The following is a 25,587-nucleotide window of genomic DNA, read 5'->3' as shown; positions in this document are numbered from 1 at the left end:
TCTAGGAATCTCAGAGGCATTTCAGAGTCTCAGAATTTTTCGAAGGCACCTGGAGGTCTCAGGAGCAATTCAGGAGGCCTCAGGAGGTTTCAGAGACTCTCACGGGTTTTAAAATACTCCTGATTTCCCTAAAACTTCTGAGACCCATCCAAAAAACCCTTAAATCCCCTTGAAGTGCTCCTTAAATGCCTAGAAATACCCCTGAAACCTCCATAGTCCCCATAAAACGCCCTTGAAGTCCTCGTAATTCATTTTAAATGGCCCTGAAACCCCTTGGAACACCCTTAAAAGCTGCTTATACCTACAGAAATACACCTGAAAACACCTTGTAGCGTCCCTGAAACGTCTTGAAACGTCCTTGAAACGTTTCTTAAACCCCCTGGATTTCTCTGAAATGCCTTGTAACACCTCTGAAATCCCTTCACGGTGTCAAAATTTCGATTATTATCGAACTTTCACGTACCACAATCTTTCTTTAGAGAATATTAGCTTTCCAGCAATATTTTATAATTGGACAGTTTGAAAATATTCCATCGGGCAAACTTTGATTTAGTTAAGTTTTCGGCTATTTTTCATACTAAAATTCATTAAATATAGTTTTGAGCCGTAAAACGTCCCATACAAAATGTATGGGACAATTTTCGCCGATAGAATATAGAAGACTAGAATTCTGATTCTGATTATGAAAATATAGCCCAAACGCTAATCATTTTCGAGTCTCTTAAATAAAGACAAATCAATCAATCAATCATTTTCGAAGAAAAATCCGAGGTACGTGAAAGTTAGATAATAATCGAGATTTTGACACCCTTGCAACGCTCTTTAAAGGCTCCTTGAACTGCTGAATCCCCCTTTCAAATTACCTTAAAACCTCCTTTAAATAACCATAATACTATTGAAACGCCACTGAAATCCCCAAGATTCTATTCGAACGCCAACAAAACCTGTTGGAATACGCTTGAAAGGCTCCTGATGCCTTGAGGCGTATATGCCTCCTAACTGCAAGAAGTTAGTCCTGTCGAACAGGAAGACATTTTCTGTCAGGAATACCAAAAGAGCTCGCTGTTGAGCTCTATGGCGAATCCAACAGCATGGCGCGGAGTTTAGCGGGAAAGATGGGCGGATAAGTAACAGTAATCAAGAAACTAAGCTTATTTCAAAAATAAATAGGCTTGATTTAAACATTTCTTCTAAATCTAGATTTGTGCATTTTTGCATCGAATAAGTAGATGCAAATAGATTTCAATTGCCATAAACTGCAGGAAATCGATGAATTTCTGACACTTAAAACTCAGTGGCCATTTCAATTAAGTCCCATTAAAGAAATTCAAAAACTGTAATTGTACCCAAATCCGAAACAACAACCCTAAAACGTGTCATAATGCAATTGAAATTTGCAATAAACACAGCCTGCAATTTCTATTTCACCGATAAGTCATCATTTTGAACCGCTATTTTTCCTATAAATTGCATCGAATTAACGACGAATAAGACATCGTTAAACAATCGCGTTTTGTATCAACCATCTAATTCTCAACTACGATGAATACACTCGCCGGGCACCACAATACCTCTAGTTTCCCTTAATACTGTGTTTGCGTTGAAGTTTTTTTTCCCATCGTCAGCGATTGAACACAAAACGATTGAACACTATAATTACCCATTTACTTCAATCATCGCTGTTTTTGGTAATTTCGGAAACTACTGTAAGACTGGGCTTAGCTTCCCAGCGCAAGGCTTCAACGTTCATCAATTTCCGAAACTGACCTGCCCTTGGACCTGCCTATACATCTGGAAGCTATTCGAAGCTGATCGAATGGAAGCACATTGGAACTGTCGGCGTGTCTTAGGCACTGGGCAAAAGACGTGGTGCCAATGCCCTCTCAAGTCTGCAGCAGCGTGAAACAGCAGCACTTTCGGGCCAACTGGAGCAACTGCCAGCAATTGACCTTTGACGCGCCTTCGCGCTGGGAGAAATGATTGATGAAACGTGATTTACAGGCATGCAGTAGAGTGGTCAAGCAAGGCACAGGGCACGCAACAAAGCTCCTGATCGCAACGACGACGACGACGACGGATGGACTTTTACTTTCGCCTAGCTATCGCATCGGGTAAAGATGACGAGGACGAGAAAACGAAGATGACGAACAGTCAGTACCTACTAGGTCGTGACGATTGTTACCGTGCCGTGTAGTGATGGAACGCGTTTGATGGGTGTTGATGATTTGGCTAGATTTCGCCCTTAAGTGGTTGGTTGTATGGTTCTGTTTTTATTTTGCCATGCCGCTTCCGTTGGCGTCAACTCTTCGATGTTAGACTGGTTCAGAAATGGTTCAAGTCTCGTAAAATGCAATTTTCTATCTTCTAGCTTGTAGCTTGTAGCTTCTAGCTTCTAGCTTCTAGCTTCTAGCTTCAAGCTTCTAGCTTCTAGCTTCTAGCTTCTAGCTTCACAGCTTCTAGCTTCACAGCTTCTAGCTTCACAGCTTCTAGCTTCACAGCTTCTAGCTTCACAGCTTCTAGCTTCACAGCTTCTAGCTTCACAGCTTCTAGCTTCACAGCTTCTAGCTTCACAGCTTCTAACTTCACAGCTTCTAGCTTCACAGCTTCTAGCTTCACAGCTTCTAGCTTCTAGCTTCTAGCTTCACAGCTTCGATGAGTACATATTCTAAATTTTTCATATGTAAGTCATTTTAGTGTCCCTCTTTCTGACCAGTCTAATAAATCTCGTCCCCAGCTAGAAAGCCAGTTCCAAAGGAGCACCGATCAGCGCTAAACAGCTGATATCTGATGGCCAGAGTGCGCTGAAAACGAAAGTGACGTTCAAGCAGCCAGACAGACAGACAGACACTACTACTGGTGGCGTAGTATTTTGATACAGATGCCGAGCGACTTGCTTAATTATATACTTTCCAAATCTCCTAACTAGTCACGGACCAAGCAGAGATGAGTGGACTTCCGGCCGCCTCGGCGGTTTGTTGTGCTACACTGCCCTGTGTTGACCTGGTGGCCGGTTGATGTCGTTCGGTGGGTAATTGAATTTAGTGAAATTTCTGTTTCGTTCCAGTCCGCAACCGTGAATTATAGGCTTAAGTTGTGTGGTGTGGTTTCGTTAAGTAATTTCCTGTCATCAGCCAGCGCAGCGGTTCGGTGGTCAGTTATGGAATGGAGTTAGACAATAAGGGTTTTGTAACGCAGTAGGAAGCCTGCGATCAAGGGAGGGGTGGAAATGCACTACTCTCATTTACAAAATTTCATACATTAGACACTCTTCAGCCTTTCATCGGGAATACATCTAACTCAATACAGCTTTTAATTGCTCAGATGCATAAAGCAATCGAAAACATTTGACGGTTGCAGAATAAAACAGAAAGTTTATAAATAAAGAAAATGAGGAACCAATGAGATTATTTGCCGGGGACTAGCAGGCATTTTCAGTGTGTGAGCGTTGGTGATCTAATATTTTTAGGCGACAATGGCGCCTGCCACGTCAGGTTGCAGGTCAATGTGGGGAAGGGGAAGGAAGTGATGAATGCAATCGTTTGTATCCACATCAGACCGAATATACCTCTGCGTCTGCACAAACTCATGCGGATGTCGGAGTGTTGGTAGGATATGGTTGGCAGAGGGTTCACACATTGGTGCGTGAATGCCAGGCGTAAGGTGATAGATTAGTGCGATTTTTATATGAAGCTAAAGTGGCACAGTTCGCTTGATTGCATAACTTCTAGGCGTTATCTGATAGCTTGACACTGTGCTGTGAAAGTTGGAAGCAAGGGAAAAGGCTTTTCAACCGTTTCTGGTTCTAGCGATGGCTATGAACATATGAATATACTTGCGTTGTATATATGTATAGAGAGAAGAGTATAGAGAGAGGACAGAAAGATACAAAGTAGAAGGAAAGGGACGCGCCAGGGTTGAACCCAGACCTGCTGTATATCAATCAGAAGCGGAAGCCACTAGACCACCAAACCCGTCAAGATATTAAAATCATAAATCCGAACAGCTGTGTACCACTTGTAGGTGATACTTCAGTGTTGCCAGTGTTCAGTTTTGGAAGGAAGAAGATAAAATGATTCAAAGTAAAATTAAAGCGATCGGCCAGGGTTTGAACCCAGAACCTCTGCATACAAAACATAGAAGGTGGCCATTAGACTAAGGGGTCGTCCATAAATGACGTAGCTTTTTAGGGGGGAGGAGGGAGTCTCTGAAATTGCTACGAGCCATGTATTAGAAATGGGAAAATAGGCTACGAGGGGGAAGGGGGTGTTAAAAATTGGCCAAAATATGCTACTTCATTTATGGACGGCCCCTAACAAGCAAATCAGAATCATGGGTCTGCATATAAGTGATGGTATAAGTTAGTAGTTGCTAGCTGAAGCGCATGCCACAGTACTTACATATTTGCGGAATAGAGTTAATCATCTCGACTGCATCTGAAAGTTGAAAAATAAATAAAATTATTAATAAACAATAATTATAAAACTCATACATCGTATTGTTCTATGGTGCATTTTTGCTTTGTTATTAAAAATAGAAATGATCAAAACTCCACCAAACATTTGCTATATCGAATTTTAATCTACCTTTATAAATATTCTGTTTGTCACTTTTAAACTCTATAATTTTTCTTCATACCAAATACACCCATATTGCATAGTTTCAGAGCCTAAAACTACTTAAAACAGCCGCCTTCTTAAATTATGGGTAGCCATCTTGGATTTTAGGTTGCCATATTGGATGTTCCGGTAGTCATATTTGGACTCCGGGCATCTTCTCCATACCATTTATACCCTTATTACATGGTTTTAGAGCCCAAAACTCGTTAAAGCAGCCGCCATATTGAATTGTGGTCCGCCATCTTGGATTTTGGGCCGCCATCTTGAGTATTCTGGTCGTCATTGGTGGATCCAGACAACTTCTCCACACTAAAAATAATCGTGTTGCATGATGTTAGAGCCTTGAATTGTGAACCGCCATCATGGATTTTAGATCGCCATCTTGAATTTTGGGCTGATGTTGTTAGGCTACCCGGTATACCAGAAATTGGACTGCATCAAAACCTGATTTCATGCACAATTGTTGGTATAAAAAGCTCACGACGAATAACGGGAGGATGGGGGAATTCTTCAACATGGTGCTAGAAGACCGCACGCAGCTACCAGAGTTCATTACCAGGGGTATCACTGCCGAAGCACCATCACACAGCTGATCCAGCAAAGTACAGACTAATAACGTGCCTTTCGAGTTTGTACAAAGTGCTGCCATCGGTAATAGCGAGGAGGATACAAGCCCACTGCGATGCCAACAACTTGGTGACCGAGGAAGAAAAAGGTTATCGCAGAAACACGCAAGGCTGCAAAGACCAGGTTATCGAAGATGCAGTCATTGTGAGTCAAGCCACCGAATACAGAGGAACCTGAGCATGGCGTACATCGTCTACAAGAAGGCGTACGACTCAGTGCCGCACTCCTTTCTTCTTGAGGTGCTGCAGTTGTACAAGGTAAACGGGAACGTCATCATGCTGATGCAACACGCTATGGGGATGTGGAGCACGTCCCTACAAATTGTGAGCGGAACAGCTGTGTTGCGGTCCAAAACACTCAGCATCAGGAGGGGGATATTTCAAGGCGATACCTTTACTCCGCTATGGTTCTGCCTTGCGATGAACCCCTTCAGCAGGGCACTCAACCAATGCAACTACACGACTACCAACTGAAAAGTGGAGGAAGGAGTACAAGAATAACCATAACCTTCTTTATGGACGACCTGAAGCTGTTTGCGGAATCAGTACAGAGACTCCATCAACTGTTGCAGCTTGTGACGGTGTTCAGCAACGACAGCCGGCTGAAGTTTGGAATTGACAAATGTCCATCAGTCCATCTTCGTCGGGGTCAAGTAGTGGACGCCAGCTGTTTCCGTGGCAACGAACAGGAGGAGATTCGGAATATGGTTGAAAGCGAAGCGTACAAATACCTCGGCTCACTGCAACTTAGAGGTATTCGCCACACAGCGATCAAGAAGGAACTGCAAGATAAGTTCTTGCATCGTGTCAACTGTGTTTTGAGGAGCTTTCTGTCAGTCGGCAACATGGTGAAGGCGATTAACACGATTGCTGTGCCCCTGTTGACCTACAGCTTTGGGGTGGTAAAGTGGACCAAGACTGACCTCGAGGCGTTAGAACGAGCAGTACGAGTGGCGTTCACCACCCAAGCAACCAAAAGTTCGGATAAAATAGCATGTTTGGGCTTAATCAGCTATTCGAAGGTATATGAATAGCATTCTATTCAGCTCACTTTTTAAGTAATTAACCGAACTTCAGTTCACAAAAAGTACACTTGTGTCGCTGAAAGGAACGCTATTCAGCTTAAAAATAAACTTCGAAAAAATGAAAAAAAAAAGTTTAGTCCTCAAAAGTAATTTATTATTAAGAACCATTAGTTCATGTGAAATCCAAATTGACTAATACCTTGAAATAATGTTTGATGTTTTTTACTTACTGAGATTTGAACTCGGGACCTCCTCGTTGAAAGTCGGTGCCTAACCACTACTCCATGTATGTGTTGTTATGCACTGTGGGATTTTACTCATATGCTGATATCATATAGTAGAGCTCAATCAGGTTCGCGTGTGAACTTTCCCTGAGCTTGGAATAGTTTTTGAAGTCGAAAGTTCGAAAGAAGTTCACATGGAACTTCTTGTGAACTTACGCAGTTTGACATTTTCAGTTTGTTGTGGTTCGCAGTGCAAAACAATAAATTAAGGCCAGTGTATCGACTTCAAGAAAAAATTATAAGTTTTCAGCTTGGTTTTCAGTGAATACGATTGCGTCGATTACCGGTGCGCTGCAGTGACAAGTGAGACGGGTGTGAAAACATCCAGCAAAGCTGGAAAATTTTTGTGCGCAGCCGAAAAACCCCCTGCGGCATCCTGGGGGGAACAGTTTTCCGCTGCGGGAGCAGCCTTTGATCCACACAATACGGATCCTCTGCGTTGATTACAAGTAAGTACGTTCAAATATTATAGTGGAGCAAAGTGTACTTGTGGAATTAACACAAGCTGTGGCTGCTGGGCTCGATTTCCGAGTGATTTAATTGAATGAGAATTTCTCCCCGGCCCCGCTGTCGCCGAAGTTCAAGTGAAGTTCACTTTTGGTACGGTTAATATTTATCCGAACTTTCAGTAGTAACAAGTTCGAAACAAGTTCGGAACGGATGATTTCAAGTTGTTGGAATATGTCCAAATGAACTATATTTGAATTTTAAAGGCACGCAAAAGTTCAACATGAGTTCGGTTAATATTTGATTGAACACTGTTTTAAAGTTCAACATAAGTTCTTTTTGAACCTTTTTTCGACTTTAATGTCGTTTTGAAGAGAAGTCAAAAGCTTGTACATGTACTTCCAAGTTCATAAACAATACAAGAGTAACTTTTTGGAGAATTAAGTTCAACGAAACCTGGAATTGAACCGAACTTGAACTTCTGAGTTCGTTCTTCAAGTGGAATCCGAACTTTTGGTTGCTTGGGCAAGCACCGCATGCGCCATCCAAAGTCGTCCTTCGAGAGAGTCATCCTGCCACGCGCAGTAGGAGGAAGAGGCGTCACCAATATCCAGGCACTATGTGTCTCCCATATCCAGCAGTTGCGGTAATATTTCATAGAAAGCCAGAACCGTCATGAAATGTATCGCACTGTATGTGAAGCTGACCACGGGTACAGCGCCCTGCATCTGGCGCAGGAGGATTACCAGCTGAACTGCGACATCAAGACCGTTGACGAGATGATCGTAGCGTGGCAGCAGAAGGAGTTGCATGGGACGCACCCCCATCAACTGGAGCTCGAGCACATCGATGAGACGGCGTCGAACGCGTGCCTGGTGCGGGGTGACCTCTTCTCGGAAACAGAAGGTTTCATGGTAACCATCCAGAACCCAGGGTAATTGCGACGAAGAACTATAGGCGGTACATATTGCACGAAGACGTGGAGGACCGCTGTAGGAAGTGCAATTCAGTAGGAGAAACGATCGAGCATGTCGTTGCAGGCTGTTCAATGTTAGCTGAAGCAGCCTACCTTGATCGTCACAACGAAGTTGTCAAGATTATGCACCAACAGATTGCTTTAAAGCACAACTTGGTCGACAGATTTGTACCCTACCTACTACAAGTACCAGCCGAACCCCGTTCTGGAAAATATTGGCATAAAGCTGTACTGGGATCGCGAGATCATTACGGACGTCCTCATTCGTGCCAACCGGCCCGACATTGTGGTTTAGGACAAATGGATGAAGCGGGTAATTCTCATCGACATCGTTGTACCGTTAAACCATAATGTCCAATCAACGTTACTCTACGTAGTAGTTCTAGGAGGAATAGTTGAAGGAAATCCTTCAGAAGTTTCCGAATATATCCCTAGAGGAGTTCCTGTAGAAATTCCCCAGGAAAGTCTTGCAGCAGGAGTATCTAAAGGAATTTCAAGAAAACTTCAGGACGTACAACAGGAGATGTGTTTGGAAAAAAAATCTTGGAAAAATGACTAAAGGAATTCTTATGAAAGTTTCCGGGAGGAACAGCAGCAGCAATTCTTGGAGGAATTTCAGAAAGAGTTTTTGAAGAAACCCTACCACGAATTCCTAAAGGGATTCCAGTAGAAATTCTTTTAAAAAATCAAGAAGAATTTATGGTGAAATTTCTGATAAAAAAAAACCTTTCAAGAAATACCTGCATGAAGTTATAAAAGATTTCTCTGGAAGAATCCCAACAGCAACTTCTGAAGCAATCCAAGAAGAAAGTGCCTGTCACACGATAGGCTTATGCAAAATGGTCCTTGTAAGAGGAAGTTCTTAGTTAATAACTGCAAGCAGTGAATACGTTATACCAAGAAGAAGGAAAAAAGTTTTCACAATAATGTTTGTAGATACCAAAGCAGAAAAGGATCAAATCAATAGTTGGCCCCCTAGATAGGAGGTCCCCTCAAGTGAGAAACCACCGTAGATCCATAACGCACCTCACACACATGCCAATACTATCCAACCATCAATCAGCGTCAATCGACTCGTTCCCAGCAGATCATCCCTCCTCGTATCCGTTGTGCAAGTGCGCGATAATCTGCCTTCTTTGGTGGGCCCGGCCAGGCTGATCCGGCCTATAACGGATTCCCATACATATCTCCTCCACACATCGCTGCTGCCGCGTGCAGTGCAATGCAGTGCAGTCAGTCAGTCAGTAGTGCACAAGTGTGAAAAGTTCTGTTTTACGATGCGCGTTGTGATCCACAGTGCAGTTCATTATATCATTATGGTGGCATGGCATCGAACAACAGTAACGGAACGCACCGAGCAACAGCAGTAGACTACAGTGTGTTTGTTAGGTGTGCGGTTTACTGCTGCAGGAACCGATCACCAGGCCCCGGATCGGATGGAAGGATGAAATATATTTCCAGGTCTATTGTCGGTTGTCTACATCTTCGTCAGGCATCGCAGCAGCAAAGACTGGGTGCGTGCAGTATCGATGGCACAAATTGTGCAAATGAGGGTACACGACAGGGGGGTGGGTGATGGAAGGTAAGATCGACCAACATAAGAGCCAGAACGCCCGGCAGTATTGATGTGATGTACGAGTATAACGGTGATATGAAAGGAAAATCTTTTATTTATGTGCGTTGTGAGGATGGATTGAAATGCAGCCAACCGCACGCTGTGCACCAGGTGCATTACCTGCAGTCAGCGATGTGCTGAAGTTTTGCCCAGCATATGGTAGGGAAGATTTTCATAGTTAACATTGGCTGAAAAAGTGTTGAATGAATTGCTTCGTTTGATTGCAAAGCAAAAGGGACACAAAATACATTTTTTTTGCAGACAACCAAATGTAGGCCACTGCATATGTTAACAAAAAATTCAAACTCCTGTTAGCAGAGACAAATGAGACGAATTGAGACAAGGTATCGGAAACCAACGCCTGAGTGTCGAATTAGCAAACGTTAAAGTACACGTAAATAAAAACTAAGAAAAAAGAAACCAACGCCCTTATACAAAACTAATATTTGGATCTCCTCAAAAGAAGGGGCAATAAATCAACAAAACATCGAAAAAAGAAGTAATAAAACAACAGTGTAAAGTGATCCTTAACAGAATACAGGAGAAGATTGACGCAACTCTTCGACGGCAACAAGCAGGATTCCATGCCGAACGATCCTGTGTGGCCCATAAAGCCTGTATCCGCAATATTCGGGACACAGAAACACAGCTGTAACTCTGCAATAGATACATTAAAATTGCTCAAATTTTGTCTAATAACATCTTAAGATGCGTTCATTTCACCTACAAAATTTCATGTGAATCGGTGCAGTACTTTTTGTTGTGGCAACGAAAGAGTAAAATGTGCGCCATTGAATTTTGTACAGTTCCAAGTTTTGCTTGTCAGCGCTGTAACTTTTGAATTTGGCAATGGAAATGGCTGAAATTTTGAACACAAACCTCTCAATCTACATTTGTTGCATGGGCAAAATTTCAAAAAAAATCGATGCACTATCAACAATTTTATAGTCGAAACATGTTTTGGGATTGAACGTGATTTTAGCCTCTCAGACAGCAATTAGTCAGTACCCTTTAATGTGTCGATTGTACTATTGAAAGTACAATACCAATAATCATCAAATTTTGCAGACATAATATACACATAATAAACTAGCTTCTGTGAAAATTTCATTAAAATTGGCGGAGAAATTCAAAAGTGATGAATTGGCAAAAATCACACATGAAAAACACGAAAAATTTTCACTAACACTCACCCCTATCAACACCAGTAGCTTTCAAACCAATTGGTCAAAGTTAATGAAACTTTGCAAGAATGTGTCTCTTTAAGTATCATAACTGCTAACGAAATTTCATAATTATCCTCATAGAACTTTGAACAGTAGCATAAAAGAACCATCTACTATGCGAATGAAAATTGGTCATGATTGTACAAAATACTTAAAACCACGTCTGATTGTTTTTCATGCACAGTTAAAAGTAATGCATCGATTTTCATGAAATTTGGCACAAATAATAAACATGCACCAAAGAGTTCTCAGTCAATTATTTGGCCAATTTTACCGATTCATTACAGAGCTACTGACGTACTTCTGTGTCCCGATTATTGCGGATACAGGCTTTACTTATTGTCACGCTTCGTGTCAACCTAGAGCAAATTAATGAAATCCATAAGTCTCTCTGCCTGGTGTTCATTAATTACGATAAAGCTTTCGAATCACGAAAATATGTAGTGAGCCCTCTGGCGCAAGGGTGTCCCTCAGAAAATCAACGGCCTCACTGAAGCACAGTACATGGCATTTTCGCGCAGAGTACTGTACAACGGTGTCTTGTCCGATCCAATTGGCTGATAACGTTTCTCCCCTAGCTCAGCGGCGCTCTGATATGCAGAGTATTCTCGATGATCTTTTCGATCGCTCCTCGGCGGTAGGTCGTACCATCAACGTCAACAAGACCAAATCGTTGGATGTAAACACGGTTAACCGGCACGGTAAAGGCAGGGTATGTTGTGCAATTCGGATCCCATTGTGATCTACTAGCCTCTGCCCAGCAAATCCTATCCCTATCTTCGCGTGCCAGTACTGAAAACTACGAGAAACTTTAGGGAAGATCGGGTATCCAATCCCGGTGTGAACTTTAAAAAACCATTGTAGCGGACAATCGGCAACATAATAATACGAAACGAGACCAACGGCTACTACCCAGCGAACAAAAAGGACTCGGTACGTGGAACTGCCGAACTCTCAACTTCATTGGGAGCACCCGTATACTCGTCGATCTACTAAAGGACCGCGGGTTCGGTATCGTAGCGGTGTAGGAGGTGTGTTGGACAGGATTCATGGTGCGAACGTTTAGAGGTAATCATAATCTCTACCAGAGCTGCGGCAACACACGTGAGCTGGGAAGAGCTTTCATCATGATGGTTAATATGCAGAGGCGAGTGATCGGTTGGAGGCCGATTGATGAAAGAATATGCTGGTTGAGGATCAAGGGCCGATTCTTCAAGTTCAGCATAATAAACGTGCACAGCTCGCACTCTAAAAACACTGATGATGATAAGGACGCATACTCGAACGCGCAGCTCGGACGCCGCTGCCCAAACCACGACGTCACGATCACCATAGGATATTTAAACGCTCAGTTAGGCCAGAAGGAGGAATTCAGACCGACGATTGGAAAGTCAGTGCCCCCCTCAACCTAAACAATCGGACCAAACCGGGGTACGACCAAAACAACCGGATGTCACCTCAGCATACGCGCAGAATCTCGAGGAGAGTTCCCAAGAAACACGGAAGTTCTACCAGAAGCCCAACGCATCCCGAAATGGCTCCGTGCCGCGAGCCGAAATATGCAGGGATAAGAACGTAGGCCTCTTGATGTACGTACGTGAGGTGATCGAAAGGAGGAAGCAGCCTTTCGATCAGCACCTGAATGGCGTGGAGAACGTAGACACCGGAGACCACCAACGCCCACGCTTAGGAAATTTAAGGATGTCATTCACCAGCTGAAAACCAACAAAGCAGCTGTTAAGGATGGTATCGCAGCTAATCTCATCAAAATGGGCCCAGAAAAGTTGGCCACCTGTCTGCACCGGCTCAAAGTCAGGATCTGGGAAACCGAACAGCGACCGGAGGAGTGGAAGGAGGGGGTAACCTGTCTCATTTACAAGAAGGCAACCATTTGGAATGTGAGAACTTCAGGGCGATCACTATTTTAAATGCTGCCTACCAAGTGCTATCCCAGATCATCTTCCCTCGTCTGTCACCTAAAACGAATGAGTTCGTGGGAAGTTATCAAGCCGGCTTTATTGACGGCCGGTCGACAACGGACCAGATCTTCAACGTACGGCAAATCCTCCAGAAATTCCGGGAATAGCAGGTCCCTGTTCATCTATTTCAAAGCGCCATACGATAGATCGTCCGCGCAGAGCTATGGAGAATCATGGACGAAAACTGCTTTCCTGGGAAACTGACTAGACTGAAGGACGGTATGCAAAACTGCGTAAAAGTTTCAGAGGAACTATCCAGTTCATTCGAATCTCGCCGGGGACTGCGACAAGGTGACGGACTCTCATGCCTACTCTTCAACATCGCTCTGGAATGAGTGATGCGACGAGCAGGTCTCGACAGCCGGGAAACGATTTTTACAAAATTCGGTCAATTTGTGTGCTTTGCGGATGACATGGACATTTTCACCAGAAAACTTGGAACGGTGGCAGAGCTGTACATCCACCTGAAACGCGAAGCACCAAAGGTCAGACTGCTGGTGAATGCCTCAAAAACAAAGTACGTGCAGGTAGGTAGAACTGAACACGACCGGATCCGTCTGGGTAGTAATGATAGACAGGGATACCTTCCCGGTGGTGGAGGGATACGTCTACCTCGGATCCTTACTGACGGATGATAACAACGTGAGTCGCGAAGGCGCATTATCAGCGGAAGAAGGGCCTACTACGGGCTCCTGAAGAAGCTGCGGTGTAAAAAGATTCTCTCGCACCAAATGCACCATATACAAAACGCTAACAAAACCGGTGGTCTTCTACGGACACGAGACATGGAGCATGCTCGAGGAGGACCTATAAGCACTCTGAGTTTTCGAGCGACGCATACTAAGGAAGATCATCGGCGATGTGCAGGAGAACGGTGTGTGGCGGAGAAGAATGAACCACGAGCTCGCTGCTCTTTACGGCGAACCCAGCATCCAGAAGAAAAGATACGGTGGGCGGCAGGGCATGTTGCAAGAATGCCTGACAACAACCCTGCATAGCTGGTGTTTGCTACTGATCCTGTTGGTACAAGAAGGCGTGAAGCGCAGAGAGCACGATGGGAGGACCAGGTGGAGTGTGACCAGGCGAGAATTGGGTGCGACCCAGGATGGAGAGCGGCAGCCACAAACCGAGTATTGTGGCGTACTATTGTTGATAATGTCTTGTCTTGAGTATGATGTTGCGCAAATAAATGAATGTATGTAAACACGGTAGTAGCAGTAAAGAATGTTGAAAGCTTCCAATATCTTGGTAGCCAAATGGTGGCCCATGGTGGCACCAAGATCGACATAGGTGCACGGATCAAGAACGCGAGGGCTGCTTTAGCGAGGAGCCGCCGGTAAGGGCCGGGGCAGGTGGAGACTCTACTGTCAGAACCTTTTGGTGCAGATGATAGGGCCTTAAGGGTAGTGATACCCTAGCCTTCAGCAGGTCAGATCTGGTTGCACGTAGGCGTTAGTTCTTGATGCCTGCAAAAACAAAATCAGTTGAGCCCGCACCCGTCTTCCGAGGACAAAGGGAGTGATGAGGACCACTCGGGAAACTGGCTAAGCGCCAGCATGCCATCGTGATGGACTCTCCAAGGCGAGTCATTGATGTTCGTTGCTGCTAGGCTACGCAGCTAACCTTGAGGGTGCGATGTGCACTAGCCTCTCTCTGAAGCAATGCGTTCTTGGTGTTTCCGGAGAAGCGAAGGGTTTGGCGACCATAGGAATGTGTTTAGTGGATCGAGGAGAGAGCAATCCTGAGTTTTGCTTTTGTTGTAGAAGGCGACCTTATCCCCATACTACCCGGCCTGTTCGGGTGTCTGTTGAGCAGATTTCCCCCCTACGGTTTAGAAGGAAAAACAAAAGACCCAGATGCTCATAGCGGCGCTGCCTCAACAACGAAATAAAGCAAGTCGACAAAAATGTGACGCAGGTCATAGGTCAAGGCTGGCGATAGCCCAAGATAGAGATCTTTCAACTCGGTTCTCTACACCACCATGGGTGCTCAGGACTGAAAGTAAATAAGTAAGTAGCTACTCAGCAAACACACGATCGTATATGATGTTTCATAGGATGCAAAAGTGGAGGCGATACAGTGCGAGAAATAAGTATAAAGACAGAGCCGTTTTCCATACAAAATAATCATGTTTAGGGATCAAAATCTCTTTTTCTAGCGATTCGATTGTTATGGAATTTTGGCTGCAACCTCAAAATAACTAGAACTTCGTCTAGAAATATAAATCATCATCCATGAAAACGTTTATATCGACTTTTCAGATTCAGATAAATATAATGACACATTTTTATATGGTAAATGAAAGCATGTACGCTTATGGCCTCCACTTTAGCATCCTATGCAACATCATATAAGACTTTGTGTTTGCTGGGTAGTGGTACTCGCCTTAGCCCAGCAGGGTAAACTGGGACAACAAGCCAATGAGGCATACCGTATTAAGCTTGAAACCGCAGGACTGAGCAAAGTCCGTTGACCAAACTTTAGAGAACACAGACTGGGATCGGCTTAAATTCACCGTGGAATTGGTTTCATCCTTAGGACAGCGCCTTAGCGCTTATGCCAACGCTAATAAGATTCCAAAAGGTGATATAGAGACCCTCATGGACGATTCAAACGCGAAGATTGGTTCCGACAACAGGACGCCATGGTCTCAGAGAATTAGTAAGTAGTTTGAAGAGTTTTGTAACAACGACGACATGGTGATTGGGGGATCGCTCTTTCCCCATCGACCAGTGACCAGTGACATGGGTTACCCATAATGGCGTTACGGAAAAACAAATCGACCTCATCTACATCAGCATTCTTGATATGCGGAACAAACGTGTCGCCGAAATCGCGTCCGACAATCATCTCTTAATCCACGAAATCCGACTGCTCACTGCTAGGATCCATCGACAGAAGGAGAAAATCGGGACTAGAAAACACTGTGGTGAAAAGGTCCTTCGTCGAACAGTGAATCCCAGATGACACCTGAAGGAATATAGAGAAGCGAAGGAACGCCAAAGCCACGATTGATCGAGCGTACAGACAAGGTACCAAACCCGTAGCTCGTCAGCGCTATTCTGCTTTCGAGAAGGAAGTGAAATGCTCCTGTAGATGGGACAAAAGAACGTGGGTGGACTCCCTAAGATTTTCTTCTGCATAATGTTAACTAACTCGGAGTTCTAAAGCACATCCAGAGAACAATATTTTTATGGCTAAATACACTTCCTTCGAACAATAAACACCCGATTCATGAATGAATCGAAAAGCTAACGCCGCCACCTGCTGCTGCACGACTTAAGAGAAGCCCCGTGCATCATTAAAATGGCATGAACTAGTTGAACGACCAAATCGTGTTCCGCGCAAAAAACACTAGCGACCAGCAAATAAAACAAACATTCCTTACAGCCAACCGCGGTGGGAGAGGTGACTAGCAGAAGACACAATCGACCAGTAGTGGATTAATTTCAAAGCCCATCTCAGCCGTTTGCTGATGATTTATATCTAATCTAGCGTATGCATGTTAATTTTATTTTGTTTTATGGTCGGCACGCGTCTTCTGGATGGTTGCCTGATGGCTCGGTGTATGTATGTAGTATGTTTCATCTTTGCTATCTGGCTTCAACGATGGAGAACCCCTCCCGAATCCTAGTCGGCGTAGTGTGGTTATAGCGAGAGGTTTTTTTTGCAAAATAACGGCAATGTTTTTACCACAATCTGCCATTTATTGACCACAAAGAATACTGACTGGAGTGAACTAATTTTTAATCATAACGATAGAGACGCCTTCTTATATTTCTTATATTTCTTGGCCATAGCGCATATCTTGGTTATAGCCAACAAAACCATATCTATTCAACTAAGGTATTTAGTTCTAGGCTGATCTCTCTACAATTAATAAGCCTAATATATCTGATATTGGCGGTGTTATTTACTACTTAAGGAGCTCAAAGACTGATACATTGCCAGGTCAGCTGCTAGCAGATTGACCAGTCGATCCGCCAAAAGACTAATCTGAAAGTTTCTCGATGTTTGATTTGCATTCCAGAAATTCAAATCCATCTTGCCAACCAATCAATATGCGGGAAATTTTACACCACTTCAATACTAATCGCAATGAATCACATTCAACACACATGGCTTGGCTCTTTGATGAGTGACAGGACAATATGTCGAACCAGATGTCTGCGCAGTGGTTCAGCTAAAAAACAAATACCTTCTAGCAAGGACATTGCACCAGCCAGCCAGCCACGCCGCGCATTAATTAGTCATCTAAGCTGATCGGCATGGCGCGGACTGGCCAGCGCAAGAATGCAGTAACCCACGGGGCATTGCCATGTGATGATCCTTCCGAGAAAAGGTACACGCTCTCGCGCTCATAACAAGCGAAAGAAACTTGACGTTACCATTTTACACCACTCCAGTCAGTGACAAACTGATGGTTGATATTATTCATGAGTCTCAAATTGATTGCCGCCCGTTTGCTCTCGGGACCTTTCGTTCGCAATTATACAACAACCGCGCAGTCCAAGAAAGTTAACCATCGTCGTCTTCGTCGTCGTCGTCGTCGCCGTTGCCAAGTGCATGGATGTATTTAGAGGTAATCAAGTACATCCAGGAACGCCCAAGATCAAATAGCGCAAATAGCATTGACTGAGTGCAGTCCCTTTTTTTGCCCGAGCCTCGGCGATGTGGCGCGTGTTAGCTCCAGTGCTGTTAAAACCATTCAATTTACGTCTCAATCATCGGGCAAATAAACAAATGAAACAGCAACGAGCCACCACCACCGCCATCCGTACTGAAGGCGACGAGGCTCCACCGACTCATGCCATTCGCCTAGCCCCTAGCCTATCCTAGTCTCTGGTGCGCTGGTGCGACGCGATGGGGTAGATCAGGAAAGCTTCTTCTCTGCTGCACTGACTGGCTGCAGTTCGCTGCTCGTTAATCGTACCCTCCGGGAGATGTGTGTGAAGGCCAATTGCATCGGGAGGAATAAAACAAAGAATCAATTTACCATTGCAGACAAATGATCGCGGGCTCCGCTTTCGTTGCATGAAGGTTTCCAATCCGCAGCAGAGACGGATGGACGAACGGATGAACGGATTCCAACCGGCGGCCCGTGTCTGATGGGCGCCAGGATGGATTACCTAACGTTTCGCAGTAATTTATTCCGTTCAATCCAAGGCAGGACGAAATATTTCTTAGAATGGAGAAACAGTTCAACCATCGGAAAAATCTTCTTCAATAGATGACTTAAGAACATGATTCAATATCATCAGATTGAAGAAACTTTTCGTCCATTATTTTCCTGAAGTATTTACAAAACGAGGGAAGTGGAACCATCTCGGCAGGGGTCCTATTTTGGGCACTTTTCTGCTATAACTCAGCCAATTCTGAATCAATTGACACAATTTTTGGAACGCGATGAGATACGTATAGTGTCTAGTAGTGTACAAAATTTCAAGTCAATTGGTTTGGAATTGACTGAGTCATAGCGAAGAGTGTCCGAAATACCGGCCGCTGCCCAAGTGGCTCGCTACCCTATAGCATGAAATTTCCAAAAATACACATGATAATTAAAATGAAAATTGATAGACCGCCCGTAAATGCTACTTCAGTATCGCCAGACCAGCCAGAACCAATAAGCTGATTGCCTGGGACGAACAGGCATCTTCAGTGTGTGATGATGACATTATTGCATTGTATTAATGAACTTCTATTTTTAGGCGACAATAGCGCCTGTTACGTCAGGTTGCAGGTCATTGTAGGCTTGGGGAGGCAATCGCTTGTTGCCAACAGACCGCGGAGTTCACTGCATCTGCACAAGCTCATGTGGATGTTGGAGTGTTGGTGGGAAAATGTTAATTTTTGGCACAGGGTTCACACATTGGTGCATGGATACCAGACGTAAAGTGATAGATTGTGTGAAAACTAATGTGAAACGGCACTGTTTGCTTGGGTGCGTAAATTGTAGGAGCGTTATATGATAGATCTGCACTGTGCTGTGAAAGTTGGAAGAAAAAGGACAACGGCTTGTTTTCTTTCAATCCGTCTCTAGCTCGTTCTAGCGATGGCTATGAACAGACTTGTATATGTGAAGAACAGAGTATAGAGAAAGTAGATAGAAGGATACAAAGAAGGAGGAAATGGATAAACCATGGACTGAACCCAGGACCACAGAGAAACAGACGTGACTCTTAAAAAAATCACTAAAAATCATCGTCACGAAAACGTAACCGCCCAATGCTAAACGTACTGTGCTAGGCCGGGCCATCACTAGGTGGCGGTAGTGAGCAAACGTCAAACAGGAGCAAAAACGATCGCCGCGAGAGCAAATTGAATAAAGAGTTAAAAAGTTGATCGATGGGAAGCGGGCGGGGTGTGACGTCTATTTCCCTGCGCTAGGACATTCTGCATATGAATCAGAAGCGGTAGCCACTAAGACCTTCAAACTCGTCCGATTGCCAAAAATACACATTGCCAAATCACCCAAGTAACAATTAAACTTTTGTGGTAATCCCGAAGTAATTTCTAAGATTGAATAATAAAACTTAGCAATAAAGCTCTTTGTTCTGCAAATCCGAGATTAAAAAGGCATAAAATATCCATAAGACTAATCTGGCCCACTCTTCAGGAGATCTTCGAGGCTGCTTTTGAAGACTACTTTGAAGCTAGTTGTATTCATGTACTTACACTGATGATTGATTATAAGAACTTCATAAAACTTTAACAAGAATAGCTTGAGGCATGTTGATCTTTTAGCTGTCTTTCTCAAAAGTGATAATAGTGCATAATAAATGAAATCTTTTACCTAAGCATTATACAGATGCGAACTAGTTTTGTTTCATGGATGAAGATGAAATGTTAAATGAACTGTGAATTAATGTTCATCAAATTGAAATGGCTAAATCATTAAAATTGCCAGATCATTGATGACAGGGAATTAAAATTTCCCGTGCCATACCCACTTTGTCGTTGATATGCCACCCGAAACATACGAAAATAACAAAGCGCCTCAAACATAATATCATTCATTAATATACGAAGACATAAATTTCCTTTAAAAACAAAAGTCTACGCTACTTTTTCAATTCTTTCTAAACATGGCTGCCCTTTCAAGCGAACAAAACTCATGCAGCCGCCATCAATTGTTATTACCTTTAATCCAAACTACCTCAAAACAATGATGGAACCAAGTCGCTTTGCATGAAATCTACAACATTTATTGGAGATTGTTTTTACTAGTGATAATCTTAAGGCAGATTTGTTCGTCTTAAATGAAACTTATTCGTTTTATTCAAGAGTAACAGCTTTTGACAATTGTTTGTTTACCTTTTTGGAGCTAGAAAGTTGTTTCTGTACATTTTGCGTCAGGAAGTGCCAATTATGTTATAGTTTCGTGTATTTGATTAGTGCATTACTTAAATTTACTAGTTACACTATTTAGCATGAGCATGCGAAGAGTCACAGTAAGTACCCATTTCATTTTTGATTCAAGTTGCTGTGGCCTGTGTGAGTAAATGGCTGAAGGTTGGACGACAGCAGCAAGCTACTCGCATTTTTGATTGGCTATAAAATGAATATTTCGTCGATATGATTATTTTTAAGCACCAAAACGGCTAAATTAACAGTGAGCAAAAATGTTTGAGTGTTTATATTTGATTAAGAAAGCCAATTTGTTGCATAATTTATTATTTGAAATAATGAGATAGTTCGTTGTTTTATTATTCCGCTTAGTTCTTGTGTCAGGGTAGAGGCTCTAACTCAAGAATTGAAAGCTTTAAGAAGTTTTTAAAGGAGAACAACTCAGATGGATTGTACTTGAATAAACGAAGCATAAACTTTTAATAAAATTTGTTGATGTTATGTGTTGAAAATAACTTCAAATACGTCTTAAAACTTATTATAAGATTAAATGCCTTAGTGAATCAAGTTGTTTTATGCGTGATTTTCATAATTAACTTGAAGAAAACTTAAAAACCGCAAACGAACGGAGATTATTTTCTCTTGATAAAAACAACTATAAATGTTTCATGAACTCTTCATGCTATGATAAAGCTTCCATAAAAATAAACAAATCTAAAAGGAATTTTAATTGTTACTTGGGCATCCATCCAGCGAACATTCATCGATTCGTAACTGATGTAACGATAGAAACACAGCTGCTGAAAGCTGTTTTAAACTTGTGTATAATTGTTATATACGTAAAACACGGGAACGGAATTCTAACCACCCTTGGTTGCTTATTATCAATTAAACTCGAATTTAATCCCCGAAAATTAATTCCAAACGTGTTTATTTGTCGGCAATCATACTATTTCTATCCTCTTAATAAATTCCCACAGGGTGGGTATGTGAGCAGAATCTGTTGGAGCTAATCCATCATGACCACTCAGGCCATAGCGAGGCTATCACCTTCGATGACCGTTTCTTAATAATAAATACAAAGAACGCTGTAGTCACCTTCCATCAAAGTAGATGTCTGCCGATTGATACTTCAATCATAAACCGCCACTTTCTTATCCCATTCAGGTATATACAATTTATGAAAATCTTTCATAACAATATACCTAACAAAACTGCCATCAGATCTACCTCGCTCCAAAACTCCAAACTCGTACCTGAAGGTTCGACGCTAGCCGAGCGTTCAACGCTACCTTACTTGCAACAGAATCCACACTTTAAAAGCTCTAATATTTCAGGTGGGAGCCTAGGATCCTTTCCTAAGTGGACCATATCCACACACAAGTATGGACTTACCACCTTTGGCACCGGGAGGAGACCAAGCACCGGGGCATACGGATTGCTCAAGCAGAGTAAGCCAAGGCGTGGCTGCGGCCCAGCAGTGGGTTCTGCTGGGCCTCTTCAGAGATTCCAAACATCCGGAAGCAACTCTGCGCAAGCGACATAGCACCGCTTCCAAAATGTCACAGCCCAGCTAGTAGTGCCTCGGGCACAACAGGAACGACGGCAGTAATTTCTTGATTACGGTATACTGGTCATGCTTTGTAATTGGAAACTGAGATGGTACACGCTAAGGTAACTATGCAAAAGTGGGCTGGTAGCGACAACATTCTACCCTCTTATTAAGGTCGGGTGACACTGACTTGAAACGGTGGATAGGCTAATGTCAGCGCTGTCTTCGGTCCCATAAAACCGTGACGTGGCCTTAAAGTACGTTCCTCACCTATGCCCAACTTAGTCAAATAACTGTGTGGAAGTAGGTTCAGATGAACACTCCTGATGACCGCTGATTCTGCTCTGAGCCACCATCGGGCGGTCTCCTAGTTTGCATAGATAACCGCCAGGATCATTGTCGACTACTTCATTTGCAGTGAGGGATAACGGCTCTAAATGGGACCCAACAGAAATGACGACTACTACTACATCCATGAACAACATTGAGAATTCAGAGGCAGACGGAACAGCGTTGAACCCATTCGTGCGAAGAGGACTGCCAGCGAGCAGAATGCATGAAGTTCTACAGGAGGAGCACGAGGCGACGCTGCGCCGGCCAAGGAAGCGCAGATGGCTGGCACAGACCTCACGTGGACGTTGAATCGCAACAGGGGCGAGCTACCACATAGGTTAATTGTCGAACAGCTGGACGAGCTGATCGAATACCCTGAAACAGAGCCTGCTGAAGCTCCACAAATCGCTGGCTCTGGCCAAGAAGGAGTATGATCATAGATTTAATACTAAGATATAAATGTGGGGAACAAATCAGATTGAATTTATGACGCCCTTCGCTCCCCCAGAACATTCGCCCGCTACGTATTTCGCTTGCAGCGGCGCGTTATCTCTTCAGTTCGCTTCCATTTTTCGCCTTTCTATCAAAGTAAACTTATTATTCAGAAATCTCGTAACCAAGCTAACGAGATGCGCTTGTTTGTTTATACTAAGATCAAAACTGAGAAAAAGTTTTTGAAACGTCAGGAATCTCGCACCATTCCCAAGCTGCGTTAACAATAGGTTCTGAGGAAGATATTTACACAAAGTCTATATCGACTTCGGGTAGTGAGAACATAGGCACAGACACTAGAAAGTGTCGAGCAATTCATTTTTTATCGTTCGACACTAGCACACTTCTACACAGCATAATGAATTGCTTTGGCCCACTGGCCGGAAGCAGGTAAAAAAACAGCAACGGATGTGTGTATTATGTAGTACTAGTAGCATACACCGTGGAGCATCACACGACTATTTAGATGGGACCCCAGAAAGGAGCGGGCACTTTCTGGTCTTCGGGTATGGGGATGCCGGGTGCCGGATGCCAATGATACCCAGACTGAGTCAGAAGCAGCGAATATAGGATGATCTTTTGGCCCGAGTCTCGGCTGGTGATTCCGTAATGCACTAGAGGAACGACTCTTGAAATCCATAGGGTATAAGTGCTGACAAACTCCCTGGGTTGTAACCGTAACTGGAAAGCTATTGTCGTAGCTGCCAATCAGGACTTCCAGAGACAACGCGAGCCTTTCTGAGGATAATCCTCGCAAATATCTGTGACGTCAACTGCCTATGCATGAATATTGAAGCAGTTTCAAAGTCCTTATCTGAACCTATCATGGTGGATTCTTATAGACATTTCTCCAAAATTTCGTCATAACTATCTATAAAAAATCTTTAGTAAAGAATCTGAATAGCATTAAAACAAAACTTAAGTTTAATCTAAAGAGCTTTATGGAATGTATGTGAAAATAACTGCAGAATTTTCGGTTGAAGTTTCTGGAAGAATCCCAGAAAGGATTTTTTATCCTGGAAGTCCACCTGGTATTTCTCCAGCAAATCATTTGACCAACAGAGACAATCTTCGGTGTGGCTCCAAACTGGGTTCGATCTTTAATTTAGACACATAGGTATTGCCTAGAATTATTTAATATATTTCCGATTCATCAAAATGTGTCCTGAAATCCTCCTCATCTCTCTGTCAGAACCAAATAACTGCGGAACTAAACTGCATATTTTTAAAACAATGTCCGGGCTTCAACCATGATTGGCGCCAACGTTGAAATTATATAGAAGGGTGGCAAATGAGGATGTTACTCTGGTGGTAATGCTAGAATTCAGAGGAGTCTTCTTTAAAAGAAATTATAAATATAATGAAAATTTATGTTACTCACTTGCAAGTTCATTTGTTGTGGATAAAATTTTGAATGAGCGAATGAAAACATTATTGACAGCGAGAAGCGTCAAAAGCGCCGCCTCCTTGTGTTCATTCAAAAATGATGTACTGGGGGATTGGGGTCATCGAAAATTGATGAAACTGGAGCCACGGGCGAACTGCCAGTTGCGTATTGATTGTTGGTATGATCTTCTGATCAAAGAGCGGAGTGGGGCTGATGCGAGCAAGGATATGCAGTCCACCTAAACAAACAGCTTCATATTTGCTGGCAACGCGAAGATGCAGCACGAAACCATGCAAAACACTGGAGCCGTAGCGGAGAAGTCAAACCACTCTATGGCTCGAGCTACATGGTTGAAACCTGCAGAGGAGACGCAGCTCAAGAAGCGTCCAGCAGAGACGGGCGAAAATCCAAAGAGGAAGAAAGGGACGGCCAGCGCGGGTAACCAGGCTGCCAAGTCAGTTGCGAAATGCGCAAGGGACAGGGAACCCAAACCCTAAGAGGAACGGTTACCAACCGTACCAAAGGATAGAGAACCCTTGAATTACGGCCGGAGAGAAGAAGGATGTGGGAAAAGTGAAGTCAGCCCGCAAACGCGAACGGAGCCCTAACGGTGGAGGCGACTCTCCAGTGTAAAAACCTGGACAATCGATCCGCCTGCGAAAGGGCTCGGCAGGCACGCAGATCACCACGATCAAGCTTCCCGTAGAAGAGGTGAACAAGGCGAATTAATTCGGCAAGATCAAGGTAGGCTGATCAGTATGCCCGCTCAGCATATACGACCCGCCAGTGGCATGCTTCAATAGCTTCAAGCAAGAATACAAGTCATGGACGTGGCAAGGCCAAGACAGGAGTAAACTCTGCAGGAAGTTCGGAGTGGAATGCCTCATCGCCTGGGAGTGCAACTTGGCACCAAAATGCTTGATTTTCACGGCATACATGGGTCACACGACGAGTGGGCCTAAATGTCCAGGCACGCGAGGAGATCGAACCAACCGACGATAATGCAGGTTACACAGCTAAACCTGAATCACTGTGAAGCTACTCAACAGTTGCTGTGGCAATCAGTCTCGGAGTTAAGAAGAGACATCGCCCTACAATCGAACTCATACCACATCCCTCCCGATAACGGGAAATGGGTAGCGGATGAGCTCCTCTTTCATTCCGCTTCTTCTCGTGCATGTTAGAGTGTATGAGTAAGAAATAAGATAAAGCTGGCTCCACCAATGCCGAGGATGCCAGTGAAAGAAGCTACTACACAGTTATTCAATGACCCAACTGACCAGCTAAAACTTTAGTTTGGGCACTTCATCAGCATCTCGGCAAGAACCGCCTTGGATTCGGGGCAAAGCCTGCGTCAACTCTGAGGAACCATCACTGCAGGAGATTGAAACAGCCATCCGAATCATTAAGTCGCAAATATTACATCAATTACTCTGCAACATCTGTGACATTTTCGGCCGAATTGATGCAGGGCGTCTTAGTGAAGATTCCCAAGAAGGGGCATCTGGCTGTGTCCGACAACTGGTTTTATGTTACTGTGCATTGTTCTCAAAGTTCTGTGCAAAGATGTTTTGTGGACCGTATTGTCACGATCCGTATCATCAAATATATTATATAAACAATATGATTCACTTTAGCGTTCCCCATACATTGAATTGGCGAACAGCTTACAGCACCATCTA

At 43.6% G+C, this 25,587-nt stretch overlaps 1 protein-coding gene across 5 annotated transcripts in view; it reads right to left on the bottom strand.

The window, feature by feature from the left end:
- LOC109429174 (serine proteinase stubble) overlaps positions 1-25,587 on the bottom strand; it is a 555,654-nt gene that overhangs the window by 395,286 nt on the left and 134,781 nt on the right. For all 5 annotated transcript variants that reach the window (XM_062856805.1, XM_062856807.1, XM_062856808.1 and 2 more), the window contains one exon: positions 4,398-4,433. The gene's annotated coding sequence lies outside the window, so the exon portion shown is untranslated. The remainder of the gene's footprint in view (positions 1-4,397; positions 4,434-25,587) is intronic.

Source organism: Aedes albopictus, chromosome 3 (assembly GCF_035046485.1).
Source record: "Aedes albopictus strain Foshan chromosome 3, AalbF5, whole genome shotgun sequence".
Classification (NCBI taxonomy): domain Eukaryota; kingdom Metazoa; phylum Arthropoda; class Insecta; order Diptera; family Culicidae; genus Aedes; species Aedes albopictus.
Note: the sequence above shows the minus strand (reverse complement) of the source record. Positions and strands in the feature narration are given on the sequence as shown.